This window comes from Leptonychotes weddellii, chromosome 5 (genome assembly GCF_054177405.1).
Source record: "Leptonychotes weddellii isolate Sample4059 chromosome 5, ASM5417740v2, whole genome shotgun sequence".
NCBI lineage: Eukaryota > Metazoa > Chordata > Mammalia > Carnivora > Phocidae > Leptonychotes > Leptonychotes weddellii.
The window spans coordinates 100,799,976-100,824,786 of NC_138373.1; the positions used below are offsets into that span (position 1 = coordinate 100,799,976).

At 39.1% G+C, this 24,811-nt stretch overlaps 1 protein-coding gene across 3 annotated transcripts in view; it reads right to left on the bottom strand.

Moving 5' to 3' along the window:
- Nucleotides 1-24,811, bottom strand: part of OR10AD1 (olfactory receptor family 10 subfamily AD member 1) — a 76,782-nt gene that overhangs the window by 45,749 nt on the left and 6,222 nt on the right. For 2 of the 3 annotated variants that reach the window (XM_081821559.1, XM_081821557.1), the window contains exon 2: nucleotides 1,348-1,463. The gene's annotated coding sequence lies outside the window, so the exon portion shown is untranslated. Of the gene's footprint in view, nucleotides 1-1,347; nucleotides 1,464-14,333; nucleotides 14,352-24,811 lie in introns of those variants that run through there. The other variant, XM_081821558.1, reaches the window with a different exon arrangement.

Here is a 24,811-nt window from a genome sequence, read left to right on the forward strand (position 1 = left end):
ATGCCTCCATTTTCCTCACTCTTCACATCTAATCCATTAGGAAGTCCTGTTGAATCTGTCATTAAAGTACATACAGAATTCATACATTTTTCTCTGCTACCCTAATCCAAGATACCACCACCTCTTTCCCAGGCTCCAGGAGTCTCTTAGTTGGTCTTCTCCCTTTTACCTTCCTCTCATCAATTTTCCTCACTGCTTCAAGAGTGATCTTAAAATGCAAATCAGTTTGCTTTGTTCATTCACTTAAAAAATGACTTTATGGGGTGCCTGGGTGGCTCAGTCGGTTAAGTGTCCAACTCTTGATTTCGGCTCAGGTCATGATCTCAGGGTCATGAGATGGAGCCTGCTAAAGATTCTCTCTCCCTCTCTGCCCCTCCCCCTATTCAGGCTGTCTTTCTAAAAAAAAAAAAAAAAGACTTTATATTGCAATTAGAATAAAATTTGAATTCCTAATAATGGCATTCAAGGCTATGTATCATCCTCCCTCTGCCTGTCTCTCTAATCTCATCTCATTCTGGTTTCTTCTCTATATTTCAGCTGCATGAGTCTTATTTCAGAAACTTAAACTTCTAAGCTTTCCTATTTCACTGCCTTTTCATATGTTGTTATATCTTTCTTGAAAGTTCTTTCCTTAATTTCTGCCATGACTAGCTCACTCTCATGCCTTAAGTCTTTGTTAATGTATCATTTTCTCAGATCAGCCTTCCCTGATCCTCCTCTTTAAAGTTGGTCCCCTTGCTATTCTCTGCCTAGCTCCTTGTTGGATTCTGTCGTGATTCTTTTTTGTCTGTTTACTTACCTCCTCAAATAGAGTGTAAGCACCATGCAGGCAAGAGCCATTTCTGTTGTTCACTGTTGTATCCCCATACCTTGCCTTGACCCTGGTACTTTGTAGGTTTTAGACAAAAATGTTGCATGAGTGAGTGAATGGATAAATGCGATAATGAAGGTCTGATCCAGGACAGTGGCCATGGGTAAAAAGGGAAGGAATATTTGAAATTTTTAAGACACAGGTTAAATGCCCAGTCCTCTCTGAGGCCTCTCCTTATCTCTCTAGTCAGAAATTGAGTATAATGTCCCATGGCTGAACATCCTCTAATTTCATTTGTGCCTCACTTGTGGCCCTTAACATGCCCTAACTCTTATAGTGATTTTTAATGACTTCTCTTTCCTGCCAGATTTTTACCTATCTTAATACAAAGATTACATTTTATTTATCTGTCTCCCATAATGTGCAGCATTGGCACATAGTAGACTGAATATATGTGTTGAATAAAAGAATGAGGGAATGATCTGAAAATTTTTCAGTTCTAGGGTAAGGAGAAGAGGTTTCCATAGACTGGGTACCTGGGTAGCTTCCCCGTGAATCAGCCTCTTGCGGAGGAGCCCATCCTGCTTGAAAGTTTTCCAATCTCATTACAAAGGTTCTTTGTCCAGGGCATGAACTTTCCATATTTCACTTTCTGAAATAAACCAAAGAAAGATACAAATAATGAACTGATCTTCTAGATTTAATAATCTCAAGTAAAAGCCTGCTATTCCCTCAGTGAATTATAATACAGAGCATTTGAGCATTTCCCAGCACATCCCAGTTAGGCCAATAGAAATGACTTTGAACTTCCAAACTTTGCTACTTGGGGAAGCCTGGTAATAGGATTGAGCATACTCTGAGGAGGTACTTGAGTCCCAGCCAGTCTCTGCTCAGGCTGAGCCCTTCATCCTCCCTCCTTCTCTGGTGTCTGCAGGAATAGACCTTAGGGGAGAAGAAGGTAAAGTCGAACTGAGACTTTCAGGGCCTCATTAGCATTTGCTACTTAGAGATTCCCCAAAGTTCAAGTGTGGAAATCCCCACAGGCAACTTTACTTTAGATCAATTAAGGTCAACCTCACATTTGCTTTTATTCTAAATAAGTCTCAAGAGGTTAGTTAGAAAGATGCCTACAGGAACTCCCCAAGTGACAGCCCAAAGAGAATCAGCAGGGATTTATTAAAAGAGTAAGTAAAGGGCAGGTGTCCAGGAAGTGTCTGTCCCTACAGATCTTATTCCAAGCACCCTGAGTAATCTGGCAACTCCAGGGCCAGCTCTCTCTGCTATGTAACTTAAGGACTGTCCCGGAAGACCCTCTCTACTCCTACCCTAAATCTTTGCCTTGCAGTCATTTCTGGATTAGTCAGGAGAGGCTAATCTCTGATTTTGGGACATCTTTGTTAACAAGCACTTCTCTAATCTACACAAATCACCAAGAGCCAGATTAAATCCCCTTCTGGAAACAAAACCTTCATCTCATCATACACTGCATCACAGATTGTTTCCAATAACAAAACAAAAAGAACCCAAACAAAACAATTATTCAAAAAACAAATAAACTGTAAAATATGGAAACACCTATATAATGGCATTTTGTGCGGTCACCAAAATATTTATGATGAGTTCCTTACTGCATGAATAGCTATTTACCTATAATTTTAAGTGAAAAATCAGGATCAAGAATTCTATATATCATAGAAAAAGCTCTGTAAAACCACATTTAGGCAAGGGATAAATGGAAAATACAAAATGATAACCATGAAAGTATTATGAATACTATTTCCTAATTGTTATTTTTCTTTAAAATTTTCTATTGTTTTAATAGCATGTATTACTATCATAATCAGGAAAAAACACATTAAAATGGTAATGGAGTCATTTAGCATAGTTATGATGCCAGATGGCAAGGAAGCCCATGATGGAGACCATACAGATTATTCGCTGGGAACACTGACCAGGGTGGAGAATGGATTTGTAAAGGCAAAAGGAAGCCATCCAGCACATGGATATTTATTTAGTGTCATGGGTGTTTGTATGCTTGGACTGAGGCCTTGGTTCCTCCCTAGTATACAAGAGGCTACCCTCAGTTCCTTGCCACATGAGCCTTCCCACTTTGCTTCACTGAAGCACACAAGAAGAGCCAAAGAGAGAAAATGCCAGCCAGATGGAAGAAGTCCCTTATAACCTAATCATGCAAGTGACATCCCGTCATTTTTCCTGTATTATATTCAGTAGGAGCAAGTCAGTAGGTCCAGTCCATACTCAAAGGGAAGGAATGAAACAAAAATATGAACAACACTGCCCCCCTTTATTCTAATAGATTCCTAATTTTTGTCCCTCTCTTCCTAATGATCAAATGCCCTAGGGGTAGTTGGGTCTCTTCCCAGCTCCAGGGGGTCAATCTTAATTATCCTATGCCAATTATGGTGATCCTATTTCCCTTACCAAGCATTTTAAGTATAAGAGTATGATGAAATTCCACTAAAAATATGTGAGGCTAATCTCCTGGTAGGCTTCTGGGAAGATTATCCTCACTCTTTAAAGGGACATAAACACAGGGACACTTCCTGCTCCTCTGAATGTGTGATGTCCAGAACTTTGTCAGCCATCTTGAAAGTAAGGGACATTCAGATCAAGAAGGCAAATCAACACCAAGTGAGGACAGCAGAGCAGAAAGATTCAGAAAACACTTGGGCGGGGCGCCTGGGTGGCTCAGTCGGCTAAGCGTCTGCCTTCAGCTCAGGTCATGATCCCAGGGTCCTGGGATCAAGCCCCACATTGGGCTCCCTGCTCGGCGGGAAGCCTGCTTCTCCCTCTCCCACTCCCCCTGCTTGTGTTCCCTCTCTTCCTGTGTCTCTCTCTGTCAAATAAATAAATAAAATCTTAAAAAAAAGAAAAGAAAACACTTGAGCTTCTGATGAAGTTACTGAGTTGCTGAATTAACCAACTCTGGATCATCCATCTCTGTAGTCCTTATTATGTGATTTAACCATGTATTCATTGTTTTGTCACTTTTGGTTGGATTTATATTACATGCAACTGAAAGCATTGCAACAGATAACAGTGTGCCTTATTTCTTAAACAGCTTCTCTTACAGAGTAACTCTTTTTTAAAGTCTGAGACCTTAAGCAAGTTATTTAATCTCTCTTTACTTCACAAAATGGGAGAAATAACAGTATCTACATCATATATCCCTTGCAAAGATTAAATACACTAATGTACATAAAGTAAATAATGCCTGACACATTATAATGGTGCAATAAATGTGCAGTATTATTATTTATGTCAGACATTAAACTAGGCAACTTACACGGTGATTATTTTTTTTCCAGGGAGGCAGACATTATCATTTTTTTTTTTAAAGATTTTATTTATTTATTTGAGACAGAGAGAATGAGAGAGACAGAGAGCACATGAGAGGGGGGAGGGTCAGAGGGAGAAGCAGGCTCCCTGCCGAGCAGGGAGCCCGATGCGGGACCCGATCCAGGGACTCCAGGATCATGACCTGAGCCGAAGGCAGTCGCTTAACCAACTGAGCCACCCAGGCGCCCTTTTTTTTTTTTAAAGTATCATTTTTATTTTACTGGTGAAAAAATGAGATCAAGTAGATGAAATAATTTATTCAAAGTCACAGAATGACTACATTAAATAGAGACTGGTATATTTCCATTTTATAGATATGGAAATTGAGGTTTGGTCACGCAACTAGTAAATAGCAGAGCCAGGATTTGAAGCCAGACATTCGAACTCCAGGGACAGTTTTTAACCATTATTCAATGTACTACCTCCACAGATGGATCATAATTTATTGAGCCATTCCCCTGTTGTTGGATAATTGGGTTTCTAAACTTTGTTACAAGTAAATGAAATGAACATCTTGTACAAATATCCTTGACACAGCTGAACAATGATTTCTGTATGATAAATTCCTAAAAGTGGAAGAAGGTCTGTTTTTTAATAGCCAGCAGTGCCTTACATAATCAGAGGAGCAAAAATCAGAAATTAATAGAAACTTTTTAACATGCTCTAGAGCAAGGCATCTGAGCTGGGGAAGAGAGAGATCTTTGCGTATTTTCTAAATTGGACTTGGACATGCAAATTAGGAGATCTGTGCTCCCAGCCCCCACCCCATCCTCACAGATTTAGGACTTTTTTTTTTTTTTTTTCAATATTACCTTGAGATTGGGCGCCTGGGTGGCTCAGTTGGTTAGGCGACTGCCTTCGGCTCAGGTCATGATCCTGGAGTCCCTGGATCGAGTCCCGCATCGGGCTCCCTGCTCGGCGGGGAGTCTGCTTCTCCCTCTGGCCCTCCCCCCTCTCATGTGCTCTCTCTCATTCTCTCTCTCTCTCAATAAATAAATAAAATCTAAAAAAAAAAAATATTACCTTGAGATTAAAACAAGAGTATGACACAAAAAATCAGAGAGGAACTCATGACAGGGCTTCCCAGGAATGGGGCTGCTTGCTCTAGTCCCTCCTCCACCACTCTCACCCTAAGCAGCTTCTTTCCCCTTTTCTTCCTCCAGACCTTCCCCTACCTTATTGGAAGGCAGGGATGTAAATGACTGAAGGGAGCTGTTCCACTAACAGGAACTACATGGCATTATCCAGAATTAACATTCACGGATGACATCATGATTTTGGATGTTGGTGTTATCTGTGTCATCCCCATTCATTTATTCATTCCACAAATATACACAGAATGACTATCATTTGCCAGGCAATGTTCTAAGAACCAGGGATACATCAGTGAACAAGAACCAAAATTCCCTGTCCTGTAGAACTATATTCTCTGACAAGGTGTTGAATGAATAACTATATAGACATGCCAATACACAGATTCATTATGTCATTTTGAATACTAATACATTCAGAAAGTCTCTTCTACCTCATTCCAGAAATTCTCTCTAGCCTTACCCTGTCCCCAGAAATGTCCAAAATATTTGCCTCTCCAGCTAAATGATGCCTTCCTTAGATCCACTACTCCAAGCTTAACTTCTTCACCTGAGTGATGTCCTGCCCAAGGAAAATGCATACCTCAATCCACTTCCATCAGGCTGTTGGGGCCTACCCTTGTCCAGAAACTATTTAGGCACAGCAAATTCATAAGCAAGCCCCCCATTTTCCCTTTTTAAGATTACTTTATTTTTAAATAGGTAATATAGACACATAATTATGTCTCCAGCTTCCAAGTTTCCTTTGCCAGAGGCAACCACTGTTTCCACTTATTTATTATTTCAGGGGGAAAAAAATCACTGTAAATGTAACTCATGTTGAGTGGAACTATCTTTGTTGCTCCAGAATCGGTGTCTTGGGCCTGTAGTGAGGCAGAGAGGTATTGAAATCCTCGTGGAAGAGAAAGCACCAAGAAGCCAGTCACACCTGGGAGTCAGATACTCCCTCTAGGCTTAATAAGATTCAGACAAACCAGTTTTGCCATGCTCAACTACGTACTCCACATTTCCCAATTCATAAAATCAAAAGACTAGGGAGGGGAGAGGAAGAAATTCTTAGAGTTGTGATAGCTCAGAAAAGACTTATGGCTTTTTTCTCCTTTCTCACAGAAGACAGGGCAGCTTCCTCCACTACCACACCAAGAAAAGTAAGGAGGGAAGTCCCGAGAAAATCCCCAGTAGGTTTTAGGGAGTGTATTTAGAAAGAGGAGGGAAGTAGATAAATCCCTGGTTGGATGCTCAGAGAATGGTGGAATTGATGATGCTACCATCATAACTTTTATGGGGCGCCTGTCATGTTTATATGTTTCTAAAGATGTGTGCCTACAATTTGCCTTGAAATATCTGGACGTGAGGCTTGCTGGAGTAACCTGAGCCAGTGGGGCAGTAAGGGGCAATGGAAGTACAATGGTTGATTTTACGTGTCAATTTGCCTGGGTCACAGGATGCCTAGATGTTTGGTTAAACATTATTTCTAGGTGTGTCTGTGAGAGTGTTTCTAGAAGGGATTAGCAGTGGAACAGGTAGACTGAGTAAAGCAGACTACTCTTCCCAATGTGGGTAGGCATCAGTCAATCTGGTGAGGGCCTATAAAACATTTAAAAGGCAGAGGAAGGGAGAATTCACTCTCTGTCTGAACTGTGGCAACAGTTTTCTCCTGTCCTTGGACTGCGGCTTATATTGTTGGTGGTCCAGTTCTCAGGCCTTTGGACTCAGACTGCAACTACACACCAGCTTTCCTGTGTCTCTAGTTTGCAGATGGCAGATTGTGGGACTTCTCAGCCTCCATAAACCTATGAGCCAGTTCTTCATAAATCTCTTAAGATATATATACTATACTATTAATCCTTATCCCAGCCTTCCCCAAAGGTAACTGTGGCCTTTTACCAGAGTTACTGTGCACTGGGGAAAAGGAAATAATTAGACTTTCAGGGACTACTGGACACTGACTCTGAACGGACTCTGAACTGACACAAATTCCAGGCGGCTCAAAATGTCACTGTGGTCCCCCAGTCAGAATAGGGGCTTATCGAGGTTAGGTGATCAATGGAGTTTTAGCTCAGATTCACCTCACAGAGAGCAAAGTGGGTCAACAAACCTACCCTGTGGTTATTTTTCCATTTCTAGAATGTATACTCAGCAGCAGGCAGAATCCTCACATTGGTTCCCTGACCTGTGGAGTGAGGGTTTTATGCTGGGAAATGCCAGACAGAACTGCCTCTATCTAGGAAAATAGTAAATCAAAGGCAGTACCACACTCCTGGAAGGAATGCAAAGATTAGTGCCACCATCATGAACCTGAAAGATAAAGGGGTAGTGATTCCCACCACATCCCCATTCAACTCTGGCCTGTGGGATGGATCCATAGATTATCATAAACTTAACCAGGTGGTGATTCCACTTGCAGCTGCTGTACCAGATGTGGTTTCACTGCTTGACCAAACTGACCCATCCCTTGGTACCTGGTATGCAGCTACTGATCTAACAAATGCTTTTTTCTTGATACCTGCTAGTAAAGATCACCAGAAGCAGTTTGATTTCAGCCGACAAGGCCAGCAATACACCTTCACTGTCTTACCTCAGAGATATAACAACTCTGTAGAACTATGTCATAATTTAGTTCACATGGATCTTGATCACCTTTTCCTTCCACAATAGATCACACTCGTCCATTACCTTGATGTTGTTATTGGAAGTTTGAAATTTTCTTTTTTCCTTGGATTGAAATAATTGTTTTATAAAGTAAGGATTTTCTCAGCAATGTCTTCATCATGATAGTCAAATGGACTGTGTATTCATCACCAGTGGAAAAAAAGTCCATGTTTTCATGTTTATACATGAAACCTTAGAAACCATGGAAATTATATAAGCTTTAAAGACATCATGCACCCTCTTGCCTTCTCGCCTCAGACCGTAGTCCTTAGGGAGTATGCCAGCCACCCTTATTAATCTTACTCTTCAACACAGAGCTAATTCCCTAAGTGGACCCAAGACTCCTCTTTGGAAAGGATGGTATCTTTTTCTCTTTGCAGGCATACCTGGGAGTATGTGGTCCAAAACTTAGAGTTGGGGATCAGGGGAAAGCGAGAGCCCCCACTTAAGCCTTGAGCCTAAGCAACAATTGCTAACTCAGAATTTACCAGAAAGTCCTATGCTAGGGGTTTTTAGAGACTGACTCAACTAATTAATGACTCTCATTCTGTCAATTCTCCTTACTTCTGGGTCTAGGATAAGGTCAGTGATGTACAGGCCCAGTGAAATTTCAGAAGAAAGATCAATATTAGATAAGGCTGGGGGCACCTGGGTGGCTCAGTCGGTTAAGCATCTGCCTTTCGCGCAGGTCATGATCCCAGGGTCCTGGGATTGAGCCCCATATCAGGATCCCTGCTCTGCGGGGGGCCTCCCTCTCCTCCTGCCCTTCCCCCTCACTGTGTGGGCTCTCTCTCTGTCTCTCTCAAATAAACAAAATCTTTAAAAAAAAACAAGATAAGGCTGAAGTCTAGTACTATGCAAAAGATTTATCACTGATTCCCTCACGTGAAATGTACCCACTATCTTGGTAGTATCCTATTTTAAAATTCATTACTTTCTCTTTCCTTAGCTCAACGTTATTCTCCAATAGTAGAAAGACAAATAGTTATATAAATATAAAAATAAACCAATATAAGTAAACTTGAGATTTAATACTTGAGGAATGTGGTTGTCTATTTCCTGACTCCTGTGCTATTTCACATAGGAACCAAATCTCTCTATACCCCAAGCAGTTATTATGTAAGTGATGAAAAGGGGTATAGTTTTTTTAAAACTAGCAACAAGAGCAGGCAACAAGCAAAAGATGTGGAAGTCAAAAGGAAGGTAAGAAGTTTGTTTAAGGAAAGATAGGAAAGAATAAGCATTAACTACGCTCCACACATTCTTTTAGATGCAAGAGTTGCAGCAATGAAAAGACGGATGAGTTCTCACTCTTATGGATTATAGATTCTGGAGGAAGGGGAAGTCAATTAACAAATCAATAGGTAAACAAAGAGGACATTATTCAGATAATAATAAATGCTATACTCCCTTAGATTGGGTGGTCAGGGAATGACCTGAGACAAGAATGATGTGAAGGAGTAAATATCAAGATTTTGGAATAGAGGATTCCAGGCAGAGAGGACAAAAAGTGTCAGAGTGCTAAGGTGGGAATAAGATTGGTGAGTTCATGGAACAGAAAGACTAGAGTGACTGGAACAGAGTGCAAAGGACAGAGAAGTGACAGATCATGTAGGGTATATAGATCAGGGAAGGAGTTTGCATTTCATTTTACGTGTGCAGAGAACAGAATTCTCTAGAGTAGGATTCATAACTTCATCACAGAGTAAGGTAAATGAAGAAGAACTGCAACAGGTGGCAGAGTTATTTCTTTTTTTGTTGAACATTTCTTTTTGCTTTCAAAATAGCTTATTATATCATATATCAATTATGAAATCACCTTCTGGGAAAAACATAAACAAGAATAAAAAAATACATTAAAAAACAAGCATTTCTTGCTAAGGAAGGATTTAACTGACAGTTAAATATTAATACTCCATTAATAAGAGCTTTTACAAATAGAATCTACTTAATTACTAAAATATATTCATGAAGAATACATTCTTAAATAAAACCATAAAAATTCTTCATATTCTAGAATGCTATTTTTTTATTTTTTATAATCTTTCATCTCCTCCTCTATTTGCTCCTCAGCATCTAGCTGTGGTAGCAAAGAGATGGTGTGAAGAAAATGGAACATTATTTAAAATGCTATTAGGCAACACATGATTTTTTTAAAAGCTTTAAGTAATAGTAAATAGTTAAAATAAAGAGGTAAATTTGTCAAAATGATGATTTCATGACAATTTGGCAAACTGGCCATTTGCTTTTGTTGCACTGGCATCCTACATATTGTTAGTGAATTAATTGAGGTCTAATAGGAGAGGTCAAAGTTCATGGGAGCCAGAACATTGTACTTGGAATACAAACATCTAATTTAGCAAAGGGATTTTTTTTTGAAAGACACAAACTTCAGAGTAACCAAAAGATAAAACATCAGCACAATATATTTTATTTTATTTTTTTAATGAAGATTTTATCTATTTATTTATTTATTTAGAGCGAGCAAGTGAGCAGAGGGAGAGGCAGAGGGAGAGGGAAAGAGAGACTCTTAAACAGACTCCATGCGGAGCGCAGTGGAGCTCAATCTGATGACCCGCAGATCAGGACCTGAGCTGAAATCAAGAGTCAGACGCTTAACCGGCTATGCCACCCACCAGCCCCAGCACAATATATTTAGAAATGGAAGGCAGAGAGATGCATGGTATCTGATTTTGCAGAGCTAAGAAAGACAAATTTTAGGCAGCAGCTAGGTGGGAGGATGGGACTAAGAACAAATATGATGTGTGAAATCCTCTGGAATTGAGAATGAAAGGTGTGGGGTGGAGGCCAAAATGGGAAGAACTGGTTGGAAGTTATTTAATCTTTCATCCTTTCCCCCATTGCAATAGCTGTGAGACCATCTCTTACCGACCCTAGCAGAAAATTGGAAATTTATTCTTTGGAGACAGTAAACATAGTGATTTCATCTCAGCTACAATAGGTCTACTTGAAGGCATTAATATTATGCCAAAAAATAGGGGGATTAAAGAAACATATGCTTCCTAAATGCTAAGATTCTCAGATCTCTTCTCCCATTTAACTCCCAGAATGCTGACAGCTAGATTTTTAGCCTCCAAGTAGACCAGAAGAGTCTTTTCTGATGAATCAGAGCCACCCAAGAGGAAAAGACCTAAACACATTGATAGCAGGGCTTCCTAACCAAAGACTCAACCAGTTTAATCAATAAAGAAAGCTCATCATTGACAAGTCCCCACCAAAGCACTTTGGAATTTCAATCTATATTTTAGTCTTCTACTTTACATGTGAACAGACAACCAAGTATTACCAGGCAAATGAGAAGCTTCCAATATGAAAGATAAAGGCCAAATTAAGGCACGGGTTGTGATGAGCACTGGGTGTTTTATGGAACTAATGAATTGTTGAACACTACATCAAAAACTAATGATGTACTACATGTTGGCTAGCTGAACATAATAATAATAATAACAAATAGTAAAAGAAGGGGGGGAGGCAACTTGGAGGAAACAGAATATGAATAGAAAAGAAAATCAAAAGTCAAAATTCAAAGATACTTAGAGAGATGAAATGCATCCATGAAGCAAGTACAGGATGCTATGAAAAGGAATATGTAGAAAACAAACAAATTAAGGACTCTTAGAATTAAATATGATACAGAAACAGAATATAAGAGTTGGAAAATAGCTAAGAGTATCTCTCAGGAAGTAAGGCAAAGAGCCAGAGACTGTCATATGGGAGGAAACCATCATCATGATCACTTAAGAAATTTTTCTTAGAACCAAACAATTTCCTAGAACTTCATGAATTTCCAGATTGAAGGGTCCACAAAATGCTCAGTGTGACACAGAAAATGGAAATACACCACAGCACATCACTGTAAAATGATACTACGCTATCATTACAAAGAGAAGATTCTATAAGCTTCCAGTTAGATAGAAATATAGAAAAATAGAAAGATAGATAGAAGTAATAAGTAAAATAAGAAGAATCAGAAATAGGAATACTTCTCCAAAGCAATTCCAAAATCTAGAAAACAATGGGTAAATACCAGAGAAAAAGAATATTTCCAGCTGAGAATACTAAACCCAGTGAAACTCCCAATCAAGTGCGAGGGTAGAAAAAAGACATTTCTAACATGCAAGTTCTTACTTTTACCTCCCATGCACTTTTTCTCAGATGATACTACAGGATACTTCAAAAAAAAGGAGTAGATTAAGAAAGGAGGAAGATATGGAGTGCAGAACACAGGAGATCCCACAAGAGAGAGAAGTGAAAGAATCCCAATGATGAAGAGATATCCTAAAAAGAGAATTATGTACCAGATTGGAGCAGTGTGATCCAAAAGTCATACATATTAAGGGCTGCTATCCCCATTCCCTCTGTCATTATGCCATTTTTAAAATCTTGACAAAGCTACTAGTAAGTGTATTCCATCAGAAAAAAAGGAAGGCATGAGATCCAAGAAATATGTAATTCAAATCAGGAGAAAACCAAGGGGAATTCCTAGGATAGCAGTAAAGGGAAGTCTCAGAATCACAGCTACACAGCAGGATCAAAGGACAATCAGAGTAGAATGAATCTCTAGGAAGAGTCTCTCCCTCTCTCTCACTCACTCTCTCTGTCTCACTGGAACTGATAGATTAGCTGATGGAATTGCCCCTGTGGGAATCTAAAATGAGAAGTTATTGGAAGATGTGAGAAGAAATAGCAATTGGTAAAAGAAAAATTATGTAAAAACTGTGAAAAGATAAAGCAATTACTAACTTTAGGGAAGAAGAGTGTAATCACAGTATTTTACAAGAGTCTAATAGAATATCTGGACAGACAATAATAATGTAAATACTGAATACTGATTTAACCAAAAACGTATTATAACTCTACTGGGAAGATGGGGAAAGAAAAGCAGAGAGGATGGAAGCACAGCAGAGCTAAATCTTCTCTACCATTCCTATCGACCATAATAGGAAGTCAAAGGACAATGTCAAAAATAAGTCAATGAAAAAGATATTTGGAAATTTGTAGACAGGTAAACAGAGATACATGAAAGCCAGAAGACACAGCTAGAAAAGTAGTCCAAAGTTTTTGCCTCTGGGGAGGAAGACTTGAGGAAGTAAGGAGGAGTGGGGTAGAAAGCTATTATATTTATAATAAGTCTTTCAATACTATTTGACTTTTTATTCTTACTACATGCATTACATCAATCAAAATCCAAAGTATTATTTAAAATCCCTGGGTTCCAAGAATGGCCATAATGCCTGATTTGGCCTGATTTATATTTAAATTGGATATTCACTCTGAATATCCAGCTTGATCTCCCCTTGTAAATGCCCACACTTTACACCACCCTCCGTATTTCCCAAATGCACAGTGAAATCTCATGAACATAGAATAGGGATAGGGAAACTACAGAGTCAGGCAAAATTGGCCTGCCACCTGTTTCTCTATGAGCTGTGAATAAAAATAGCTTTTACAATTTTAAATGGTGGAAAAATCAGAAGGAGAATACTATTTTGTGACACATACGATTATATGAAATTCCTATCTCGGCGTCCATGCTCATTTGCTTACATTTGGTCTGTGGCTGCTTTTGTGCTACAGTAGCACGGCTGAGTAGTTGTGACAGTGACTGTGGCCAGCGAAGTAAAGAATATCTGCCATCTGGTCCTTTAGAGAAAATGTTTGCCAACTCAGGACTTAGAAACTTAGTAAGACAGGATGGTACATGTAGGATCATCTCTCCTCTGTTAGCACCTTTCTGAAATCATATTCTGGAAATATAGGCACATATAAGCAAAGGCACTCTCCAAACTATCAGAAAATCATCTCTCCTAGTTTCACCATCAAAGCCTTCTGTCAGATTTCATCAGAGCTGGGATTTCCTGGCAGCCCCCACTTCCCAGCACCAGGATTTCTGAATCAACTTGTGGCCTGTCATCCTCTCAATAGAAACAAAGAAAAACTGACTTGGGACCTGACTGTAAGAAAATTGGAGATACCATCTTCCAGTCTTTAGCATTACTGTCATCAGGAAGAGAAGGAAACTAGGAAGGTGAATGATCTAGAAAAGAAGAAAGTAATTAGAAATGAGCAATATTCTGATTTTCTTCATTACAAGAGGGCCTATCTCCCCAGAGGTAGTACTATACTAGCAACACTAGGAAAATGAAAACCGAACTGTATTTTTTGTTTTTTTTCATCACTGACTTGAAATCTAGATCTATTCTCTTAAAAAACTGATTCTAGAAAGGTAGTTTGCCTTCAAGACCTTCTGTTCCTTGGCCGTAGGGTGGTCCAAAACTGAATTTGCATCTCAGAAAGTGAGACTAAGAAGTTTGGGATGGGGGGAGAAGGATAGAGGTCATTAAGTTGTTTTCTGTCTATATTGGGTTTAAACAACTGAGACATTTCCACTCACTTACCTGGGCCTTCCCTGTTCCTCTAATCTGGGATACAGATACTGTGACCCCTTCTCCTAGGGAAGTTCTTCAAGTTACGGTTTAGTTTTCTGTACTGGGAAAGTCAGTGATGTCGACTCCACCAAAAGAACTCCCTGGTCCCATTTCTGGATCGAGACTTGAATGCTGTAGCACTTCAGAGTCAAGACTTCTTGGAAAACTGCCTTGAGTTGTGCCTAGACCTGAGGAATAAGAGAATGGGAAAGAGAAAATAGAGTCCTATTTTCAGGGGTTATTTGGGACATTAAATAAATTTCCAAAAGATTCTGACCTAAAGATAAAGCTAGGATCTACTGAAATATAGGGTACTGAGAGTTAGCAGAAGGACCTTATGATCTCTACTCAACTTTGTTGCCCTGTATTATACCTTTATTTTCACTCATTCTCATCAGGCCTCTGCAGTGCTGTTAGTTTATAACTTCAAGCAAAAAGACAAATTAATATTAGAGGTATAGGGCCTTAGGAAAGCATCACAAATCTCTTCTCTGAAAAGATTAGAAGCCCAAGAGAAATATAAATCTTTATAACACAAAGGAGGATATTGGCCCAAGGATACAGAACCTCCTTCCTCACTGCTGCTCATTGTTTTCCTTTCTGGCAGAAAATCCTCAAGAACATTTTCTACTGTTCCACATACTGAATTTGTATGTGTCTTTATGGGAAACAAAGAGGCAATGAGCCCTATTCCTTCTCTCCAACTTTGCCCTTCTAGCTTCCCTCCCTCTCTGATCACCTAAGTGCCCCATCTCACCTACTATATGAGCTCCAGGACTCTTTCTACAAGTTTTCTTTTATGTCATGGTTACACATTCCTCATCACTTTTTGGATTCTGCTACTGAACATGGAACGAGATATCCTTAGGCAGAACATTTAAGAATTTGCTCCTGTCACTCCAGGATCTGTTCATTGGTATGGTTCTGACCTCAACCCCTTAAGGCATAGCTGCCAGAATTGAGTCAGAGCTAATTCAAAGAAGCTATGGCAAGAAATCTTTGGGCCAAAAGAGTTCCCACTTAGGTTGAACTCCTGATCCAGGGAGGATGCTCCTGAGTTTCAACACAGGGTACTCTCCTATCTCTAATACCTGGCCATTATCTAGCTCAGAGGACAACTGCAGGCCAGGGGGAAGGCAGCATTTAAGAAAAGAGATACAGACTTTCAGAAGTGCATCCTGGTACATACAGGAGCCCTACATGCTGGCATTCCAAATTTTGGTTATATACCCCCTGCTAACCATTCCCTCAGTGAAAAAGATCTCTCCCATAACTTCCTCTAAATACTTCTATTCGTGTTTCTTACTTTTCTGGTTCTTCAACTACAACTCAGGGACATTTGGGAACTGAAGCTCAAAACCCTTGAAACCAGTGTACCCTTTACCATGTGTTAAGTCTTTTACTTTGGTATAAATCTCATTTGTGTTCTACCATAGCCCCATGAAGTATTAGTACCCCCATTTAATAAATTAGAAAACTCAGAGAAATAACTTGCTTATATCAGATTTAATCATACAGCTGGGACTTGAATCTAGGCTTTTCTAAAGCCAAGACCTCTGATCTTTCCAAGTCCCGTGCTGCTGGTCATCATTCAATTGGGAATTCCATTTCTAAAGGTTTCTAAGAAGAAAAGAATAAAATCCTCTAACTCCAAAATTTCATTGGTTAGGTTAGAACTGATAATAAAAATCATGAGGAAGAGGAAACATGAAATGAAAGGGATAATAAAGCTTAGGCTGGAGCATAGGATACAATTGAGTATGTCTACTTTACCAATTTCATGGGTCCCAGGCTCCTTATCACTGGAGATTCAAACTGTTACTCCTCACTTCCCAAAGCTCACAGGAAGAGTAAACTTGTTTTGTATAGCTGAACTACACAGGAGAGTCCCTGGAGCAGAAGACATCCATTTGTCTAGGCAGAAAGGCCAGAACTCTGACAATGCCATTCCCTACCACTGCCTCCCTGGCCTTTATCCTCCCTGAGAAGTGTGAGAAGCTTCTCGCCACACTTCACTGGCTTGCCTATATGTAAGTCACTGGAGAACGAGCCCTGCGTACTAGTTTCAGTGCTGTTGCTATGCAGTGGTGGGACCTTGATCAGGGCCCTTTATCTTGCAGTTTTTTCTTCTGTGAAATGAGGGAATTTTCAAGATATACTTATGGGGTGTCAAGCAATGGGCAAGGACAGACCCATAGATCCTCTGACCCAAACCATATATTTATTTCTCCCAAGTCCCCATAATGGGTAATCACTTTTACTCTCAGAGCCCTTTACCATGTTAGATTCAACAAAGGCCATATACCTACTGGCTTCTTTGTGCGAAGCACTGTGCTAAGCATCTTCCTCAAGCTTCCCCATTGGCACTCTCAGGGAGAAAAGAACAAAAACCAAACACAACCCCACTCCCTCACTCCAATGCTTAGGTGATCAAAAGTCCTAGTCAGATTCTGGAACCCTCGGCAGTTTCAAAGAGACTGAAGGAGTGTAGGGTCTGTTCTTCAGGAGGGTGAAATTTAAGAAGCTGCTAAATTCTACCCCAGATTGTCTATAGCTATCCTCTCACCCATTTCTCATTCTTCTACTTCTCATTAATAGGGAGCACAACAGCCTCTTCCTTCTGAGCCAAATCACTCATACAGCATCTTGGGGCAATGGCCTCTTAGTCCCATCTCAGAATCGGGACAGAGGAGGCCCTAAGACTACATTCCCCACAAGACACTGCTCCGCTTCCGGTCTCGGAATTTTCTTCCTAGGGGGCACTCATGCTCTGATCGTTAGTACAAGATCCCCGTGATTGGAGTATAGGCCAGGTTAGACCCGCCCAGCCTTCAGAATATGGGAAAGTACTCAAAAGATAGGCACTTTGGGCTTTTACCCAACTCCTGGCACCCAATCTTTCTCCAACATCTCTTGCGGTAGCAAGAAGGAACTGTCTTGTGATTTGGGCTTGTGTTACGTTTGGGAACAGCATGGTTCCTCAGTCCGATGTCTGTGGTCCCTGGAGGACAGAAGTCCGCTGCGTATGTCTCCTCAGCCTTACGGCAAGAAGAAACCAGAGCCCCAGGAAAGGGACTTCGGCGAAACTGCACATAAATTATTCGTGCAGCTTGCATAATTTAGTTTTAAGTGTAGTAGGCAGGAAGAAAATTGTGAACAGGAGTGAGGCAAGCAGTCAGTTTCTTAGCCAATCGGTAAAGCACAACTGATGCTGCAGACCTGAAAAACCCGCCCCGTTGCCACGGCAACAGCCCAGGGACTAAAATTTCTGGTTTCTTTCACTCTTGAATCTCAAATGCACCGGGAAAGGCCCACCAAATAAGATCTGGCCTTTGCTCTCCAGGAGGTGAAGTAAGGAGGATAGTTGGTCAGTCGACAAATATTTATTAAACTCCTACTGTGTAGGCAACATACTAGACATGGAGGTAAAACAAATTAAACGCTGCTCTTGCTATCAAGCACATTTTTCTAAGACAGAAGTGATGATTGTTGTGATGTGTGCCATGCGGAAAAAAAACACAAAGACTCCTAACCCAGACTGTTGAAATGGAGAGCTAAAGAGTCAAGGAAAGCCACCCAGAGAAAGTGATAAAGTGTCCTAGATTTGCAAAACTTCAACCCTCATTATCTACACACAAATTTAAAGTCCAGATAGATTAAAGAACGAGGCTTAAAAAATAATAGTTTAAAAAGAAAATATAGGATACTATTTTTATGACCTAAGGCAGGGAAACAAGTCACAAAGCTAAGAAGCCATAAAGGAGACTGATACAACTGCCAACATAAAATTAGCAACTTATCAATAACAGAAGATACCATAAACAAGGTTAAGAGATAAGAGAACGACAAGGGGAAAATATCTGTATCATGCATGAGAGCAATCAATATCTAGATGTCTGTGCCCACCAGCCAAAAGTGCCAGGAAACATACTTGTAAGCAAGCAGATTTGGGTTTTTACATGTTGCAACAGGAAAGACTGTGCACCATGGGGAACCTATTGGACATCTTATAAGAGGGGGTTAAAAAGGAACTGTCTTGTGATTTGGGCTTGTGTTACATTTGGGGACAGTCTGTCAGAAAGTGGGGCAATTCCATGATTGGATAACTTAATTATTATCTATGGTGGTAGCACTTGAATGGAGCTAAAGCTGTATTTGATAAAGCAGTAGCAGGCCCTCATGTTCGCTGCGAGAAGATGTTTGGTCTTTTTTTTTTTTTTTTTTTTTGTAATTTTCACAGTGTTCTTGCCCTTATCTGTGCTCAGACGTGATTACAAAGTGGTTGTATTTTTGTCTTGCTCCAACAGAGTCACAGAATAACCCTGTTTGATGTTGGTGTTCTCTGAAATTGTTTCTGTTAAGTAGGGAACTTCTGGGCCTAGGTTCTAGTTACAGGCTAGCTCTTATCTGACACCATTTTCTTTCTTGTAGAATATATAAAGAGCTTCTACAATAGTAAAACAATATAAAACATTATGGAAGGACAGAAACAACAATTCACAAAAGAAATATAAATGAATGAATAATTAAACACATGAAAAGATGTTCAACTGCACCAACAGGAAAATGCAAATTAAAACAGTAAAACGCCACTGGCATTAATTTAAATTGGTTTAGCATTTTTAGAGGGCAATTTGCCAATATCTACCAAAACATTATATACATACATCCTTACCAGGAATTCCATTTCCAAATATCTCTCCTAATGAATTATATGCACATATACACAAAGAGGAAGGTGAAGAGAGACTTACTGTAGCATGTTTGTAATAGTAAAAACTGTCAAAGGGGAATAATTAAACTCTGGAATATGATACAATAGTTATGTCAACAGGCACTAATATAGACTAACCGGCTTGGCTAAATGATTGTCAAAATGTAGTACCTATACAGAAAAGAGCTCATATGGGAAAACAAGATTTTCCCAAAGTACCCAGACTCTATGACCCATTTTAAAATTACATGAGGGCCTGCAAGGAAGAGTCTGGTTACTCTTATGTACAAGTGCTGCCAACATTCTAAACTGATTTAGTGACCTTGGTGACATGTTAATACTGCTTTAAAAAGCTTTTGTTATTTTTCATTACCAAGCAATGTGAGCAGCAGGCCTTTTTATTTTATTCCTGTGTCTTATTCCAATTCTGGACTTTGCCAGAGAGGGTCAAGGTTTGGGTGAGGTTTGAAGAATGAGGTCAGGGAGGAATGTATAATATATTCATAGGATATATAATCTATTCAATAAAATATTTAAACTGTTTCTATAGACAACTTTCACTGAAGGTTAATTTTCCTAGTTCTGGAATATTTCCTTTTATTAGCTCAAATGTAAAATGTCCAAAACCAAATATATCATTTCCTCTCACAATGAGCCACTATTTAATAATTAACACAGAACTTTCAGAAGAAAATGACCAAACTCTAGGCCTATTCCATCACACTGCAGAAAAACCAAAGCCTAACAAGCTTTTTAAAATTTTGACAAAAGTGTATCCTACAGTTGCAGATCTTATCTGACCGCATCCAAGTAATTCCACCATAAAGAAGAGAATGAAAAATGTAACTAAGAAGTAAGTTCAAGGAGGCCCAAGTGCTGAAGATGAGTTATATACCTGGACTCAGGTATATCTCAAGGTTATGGTGTAGTAAGGGTCAGGCTCCCAGTGAAATTGCCACATAGACTTTGAAGTGGTTTTGTACAGAGAGATAAGAATGAGGGTGTCAGTGGGTTCATGAAGTAGTTCACTGTATAACACTGTGCTAACAGGTAAACTTGATGATAGAAAGCTTATGAATATACTCAAGAGTTTAGAACCAATTAGAAGATATAAGTAAAGCACAGCTACTGTAATATGCTTATATCCAAACAGTATTATAACCAGATTGGTATTATAGCTCTAGAGAGTGAGAAAATGGCCCAGCTTCATTGGGCAATTTCATTTGGGCTTCACTTTAACCGTTAGGAGAATAAAAACAGTAATGATAATAATATATATCATAGCCAAACTTTTTGCATGCTTAATATGTTGAAAGGCTAAGTGCTTGATATTCATTCATTTAACCAATATTTATTGAGCACCTAGTGTGTGCTTGTCAGCATGGTGCTAGTTGAGAATAGGATAGTTAACAACTCAGACAAGATTCTTGGTCTCATTGGGCTTCTTTTCTTTTCTTTTTTTTTTTAGTTTCAGGTGTAGAATTTAGTAATTCATCACTTACATACAACATCCAGTGCTCATCACAAGTGCCCACCTTAATACCCATCACTTATTTAACCCATCCCCCAACCCACCTCCCCTCCAGTAACACTCAGTTTGTTCTCTATAGTTAAGAGTCTGTTTTCTGGGGGCACCTGGGTGGCTCAGTCGTTAAGTGTCTGCCTTTGGCTCAGGTCATGATCCCAGAGTCCTGGGATCGAGCCCCATGTCGGACTCCCTGTTCTGTGGGAAGCCTGCTTGTGTTCCCTCTCTTGCTGTGTCTCTCTCTGTCAAATAAATGAATAAAATCTTAAAAAAAAAAAAAAAGATTATTTCTGGTTTGCCTTCCCCCCCACCCCATGTTGATCTGTTTTGCTTCTTAAATTCAACATGAATTAAATAAATAAGGTAATTAGCATGAATTATATGACTTAATATAACTAGGCAAATGTAGAGGACAATAAACTGGTACCTCATGGACCCCCATGGGGGACACCCTAATAACGAAATAGAACTTTGCCTCTCACTCTAGAAACTCTATTTGCCTTGTCCCAGTGATAATCCTCTCTCCCCCTCATATGTAATTGCTATCATGACTTTTAAAGTAATCACTCCTAGCTCTTTCAAAATTTTATCACTTTTTCAGTTTTATCACTCAAACATGCATCCCTAGTTATGACTGTTCCGTCTTGTCCATTAAAAAATGTTTGATTTATTTTAGGCTTCTTTTAATCTATAGAGTTGTCTTATATATCTTTTCCTTACAATTTATATACTGAACCCAGGCCCATTTGCCCTGTAGTTTCCCACAATATAGATTTTGCTGATTGCATATTCATGTCTAATTCTACATGTAGAATTTATCTTCTTTATCTTCTGTAGTTTCTGCAAATTAGCAGCTGGACCCAGAGCCTATATCAAACTCAGGTTTGATCTGAATATTAAAGATATATATGGTGAGTAGTATTCCATTGTGTATATATGCCACATCTTCTTTATCCATTCATCTATGAATGGATGCTTAGATTGCTTCCATATCTTGGCTATTGTAAACAATGCTGTTATAAACCTAGGAGTGCATATGTCTTTTCAACTTAGTGCTTCTGTTGAGGGTATAATGCTAAGTGAAATAAGTCAATCAAAGAAAGGTAATTACTATGTGATTTTACTCATGTGGAATTTAAGAAACAAAACAAATGAACAAAGAAAAAAAGAGACAAAAAGCCAAACTCATAAATACAGAGAACAAACTGGTGTTGGCCAGAGGGGCAGTGGGTGGGGGGAGGGGTGATAGAGGGAATCAAGAGTATACTTACCTTGAGCACTGAGTAATGTATACAATTGTTGAATAATTATAGTCTACACCGGAAACTAATAAAACACTATGTTAATTATACTTCAATTAAAAAAAAGAAAAAAATTCAAAGATTCATAGCAAAAAAAAATATATATATGTGTGGTATTTGCCAAGACTATAAAAGGCAAATATCTAGTCTCCTTGTGATGTTAACAGCCATTGATGCATCATGCATATATCTCTTAATTCATCAGGAGTTGCAGAATGGTGATATGCTTCTAGTTTTTTTCCATGTGTTAGCTGGGATACTTTTATAAAAAGAGATACTTCGTCTATTTCATGTACTATTTGGTTATGCAGTGGTATAGTACATATGGGAAAGGCCAGATGAACACTTGATTCTTTCATTTACCAGATAATGAATTGGTTTCCTATTATCTTCTGTGAGTGGCCAATCCTTTCTTTTTAAATATCTATTATGAACTCATGGATTTAAACCCATCTGATGGGTTTCAATCTATAGTATTTCTCATCCTTATTGATACTCAAATAATCTCTTCTTAGGCTAATGGATTATCTTCCCTTGGCTGCTGATGTCTTTTGATATGACCCTCCTAGTCTTTGAAAGCTTCCTAACTATCCCATGTGTCAAGACGGTCCAAGCTTGTTTTGTACATTTCCGGCTTCAGATTTGGAATTGGCTACTTCTCTAAGAAGCCCTGGTTTCAGGTAAGAGTGGCTCAGTCGGTTAAACATCTGCCTTTGGCTCAGGTCATAATCCCAGGGTCCTGGAATCGAGCCCCATGTGAGGCTCCCTGCTCAGCAGGGAGCCTGCGTGTCCCTCTCCCTCTGCAGCTCTCCCTGCTTGTGCTCTCTCGCTCTATCAAAAAAATAAAAATAAAAAAAATAATAATAATAAAATAAAATAAAATCTTAAAAAAAAAAAAAGAAGCCCTGGTTTCCTCTAATGTGAAATGGTATTTCAAGACCACAATATAAATGCTAGGGATGCTCACTGCTACTGTTTTTATTTTCTTTTCCTTACTGTTTTTAGGAATTTCCAATGGATATAGCAGCTATATATTTATATTTATACCTTATGAGTTCACATTGATGTTTCCAATTCAAATCCAAGACTACAGAGTTTTTTTTTCTTTTTTTTTTTTTTTAAGATTTTATTTATTTATTTGACAGAGAGAGAGAGCACACAAGTAGGCAGAGCGGCAGGCAGAGCAGCAGGCAGAGGGAGAGGGAGAAGCAGGCTCTCGCTGAGCAGGGAGCCCAGTGCGGGGCTCAATCCCAGGACCTTGGGATCATGACCTGAGCCAAAGGCAGCTGCTTAACCGACTGAGCCACCCAGGTGCCCCAAGACTACAAAGTTTTTAACTTAACATTTTCTGGTATTACATCTGTGTCTCCTTTGTCCTACATTAATAATCCTGATTATTATTAAGGATGAAGAGACAACAGAATTAGAAAATTTCATAATTCTCATTTGCTTTATCCCACATCAATACATTCTCAGAATAACAATACTAAGACTGCCACCACAATGATTACTGAAACACTAAACATTTTGGGTATATACTGTTGCTCAATTTTGCCTATTTTGAGCTTCATATATATAGAATCATACAAAATGTATTCATGTCTCTTTTTTCACTCTATTGAAGGTCTGTGAGATTCACACTAATCAGAGGGTTTTTTTCCCATTGTCAGGTAATGTTCTACTATATAATTCATAGAAAATGAATAATTATTTAGAAACATTTATCTGGTTCAAGTGCAGTGACCATTTATCACTCATAATAGAAGTTCAAGAATTTGGCCTCAGAGATCACATAGCTTGTATTCTCTTTGGATTGGTCTCCAGACCCCAAAAAGTGTGTTGATGTAAACTGCACTACATTTTCCTGAACTCCATTTTCACTTCTCATTCACGTTTCATCTCTGGGCAAAGTAAAGAAACAGAGATATTGATGGAATTATCCTACACACTCAAGCCTCAGTCAGGCCAGTTAGATTAATATAGTATAAATTTCCATAATCGTATGTCAGCACTGAGCCTATAGGAAGCCATACCTTCAGAGAATCATCTATATTAGGAGAAAAAACCTTGAAAATCAACCATTTCTGTGTGTCAAGCCTTTGGTCTCCAAACCTCTAGGAGTTAATAAACAATTTTCAATATTTGAAATGTTCTAACAGATATCTCCTAACTACCTATATAAATCTTGTTTCTCCCTTTGCCTGACATCTCAACTCAGGATGGCAATCATGATTATCTAATGCTAATCAGAAACAAAAATGTCTTTAATTAATAAGAAATATAAAACAAAGAGTTTCTTAACAAATACAGTACTTTGCAAGACAAAATCTTTCAAAGCATGGGACCCAACGAGGAAAAGTAGTAACAAATTAGGGTTCTTGATGGTCTAACTGCTGTAGTCCAACCTACCCAAGTTGAGGAAAGGTGAAATGATTCACCCAAAGCTAATCTCCTAGGGAACATAGTTCAGTAAAGGTATTAAAAATTTTTTTAATTGGGTTAAAATACACATAACATAAAGTATGCCATCTTAACCATTTTTCAGTGTACAGTTGGGTGGTATCACTTTTACTCATGTTGCTGTGCAGCCATCACCACTGTCCATCCCCAGAACTCTTTTCATCTTGCAAAACTGAAACTATACCTATTAAACAATAACTCAACATTCTCCCTTTCTCCTCAGCCCTGGCCACCACATTCTACTTTCTGTCTCTAAGTACTTCATATAAATGGAATCATACAGTTTGTCTTTTTGTGAATGGCTTATAATGTCCTTAAGGTTCATCTATACTATAGCACATGTCAGAACTGCCTTATTGTTTAAGACTGAGTAGTATTGGGCGCCTGGGTGGCTCAGTTGGTTAAGCGACTGCCTTCGGCTCAGGTCATGATCCTGGAGTCCCGGGAT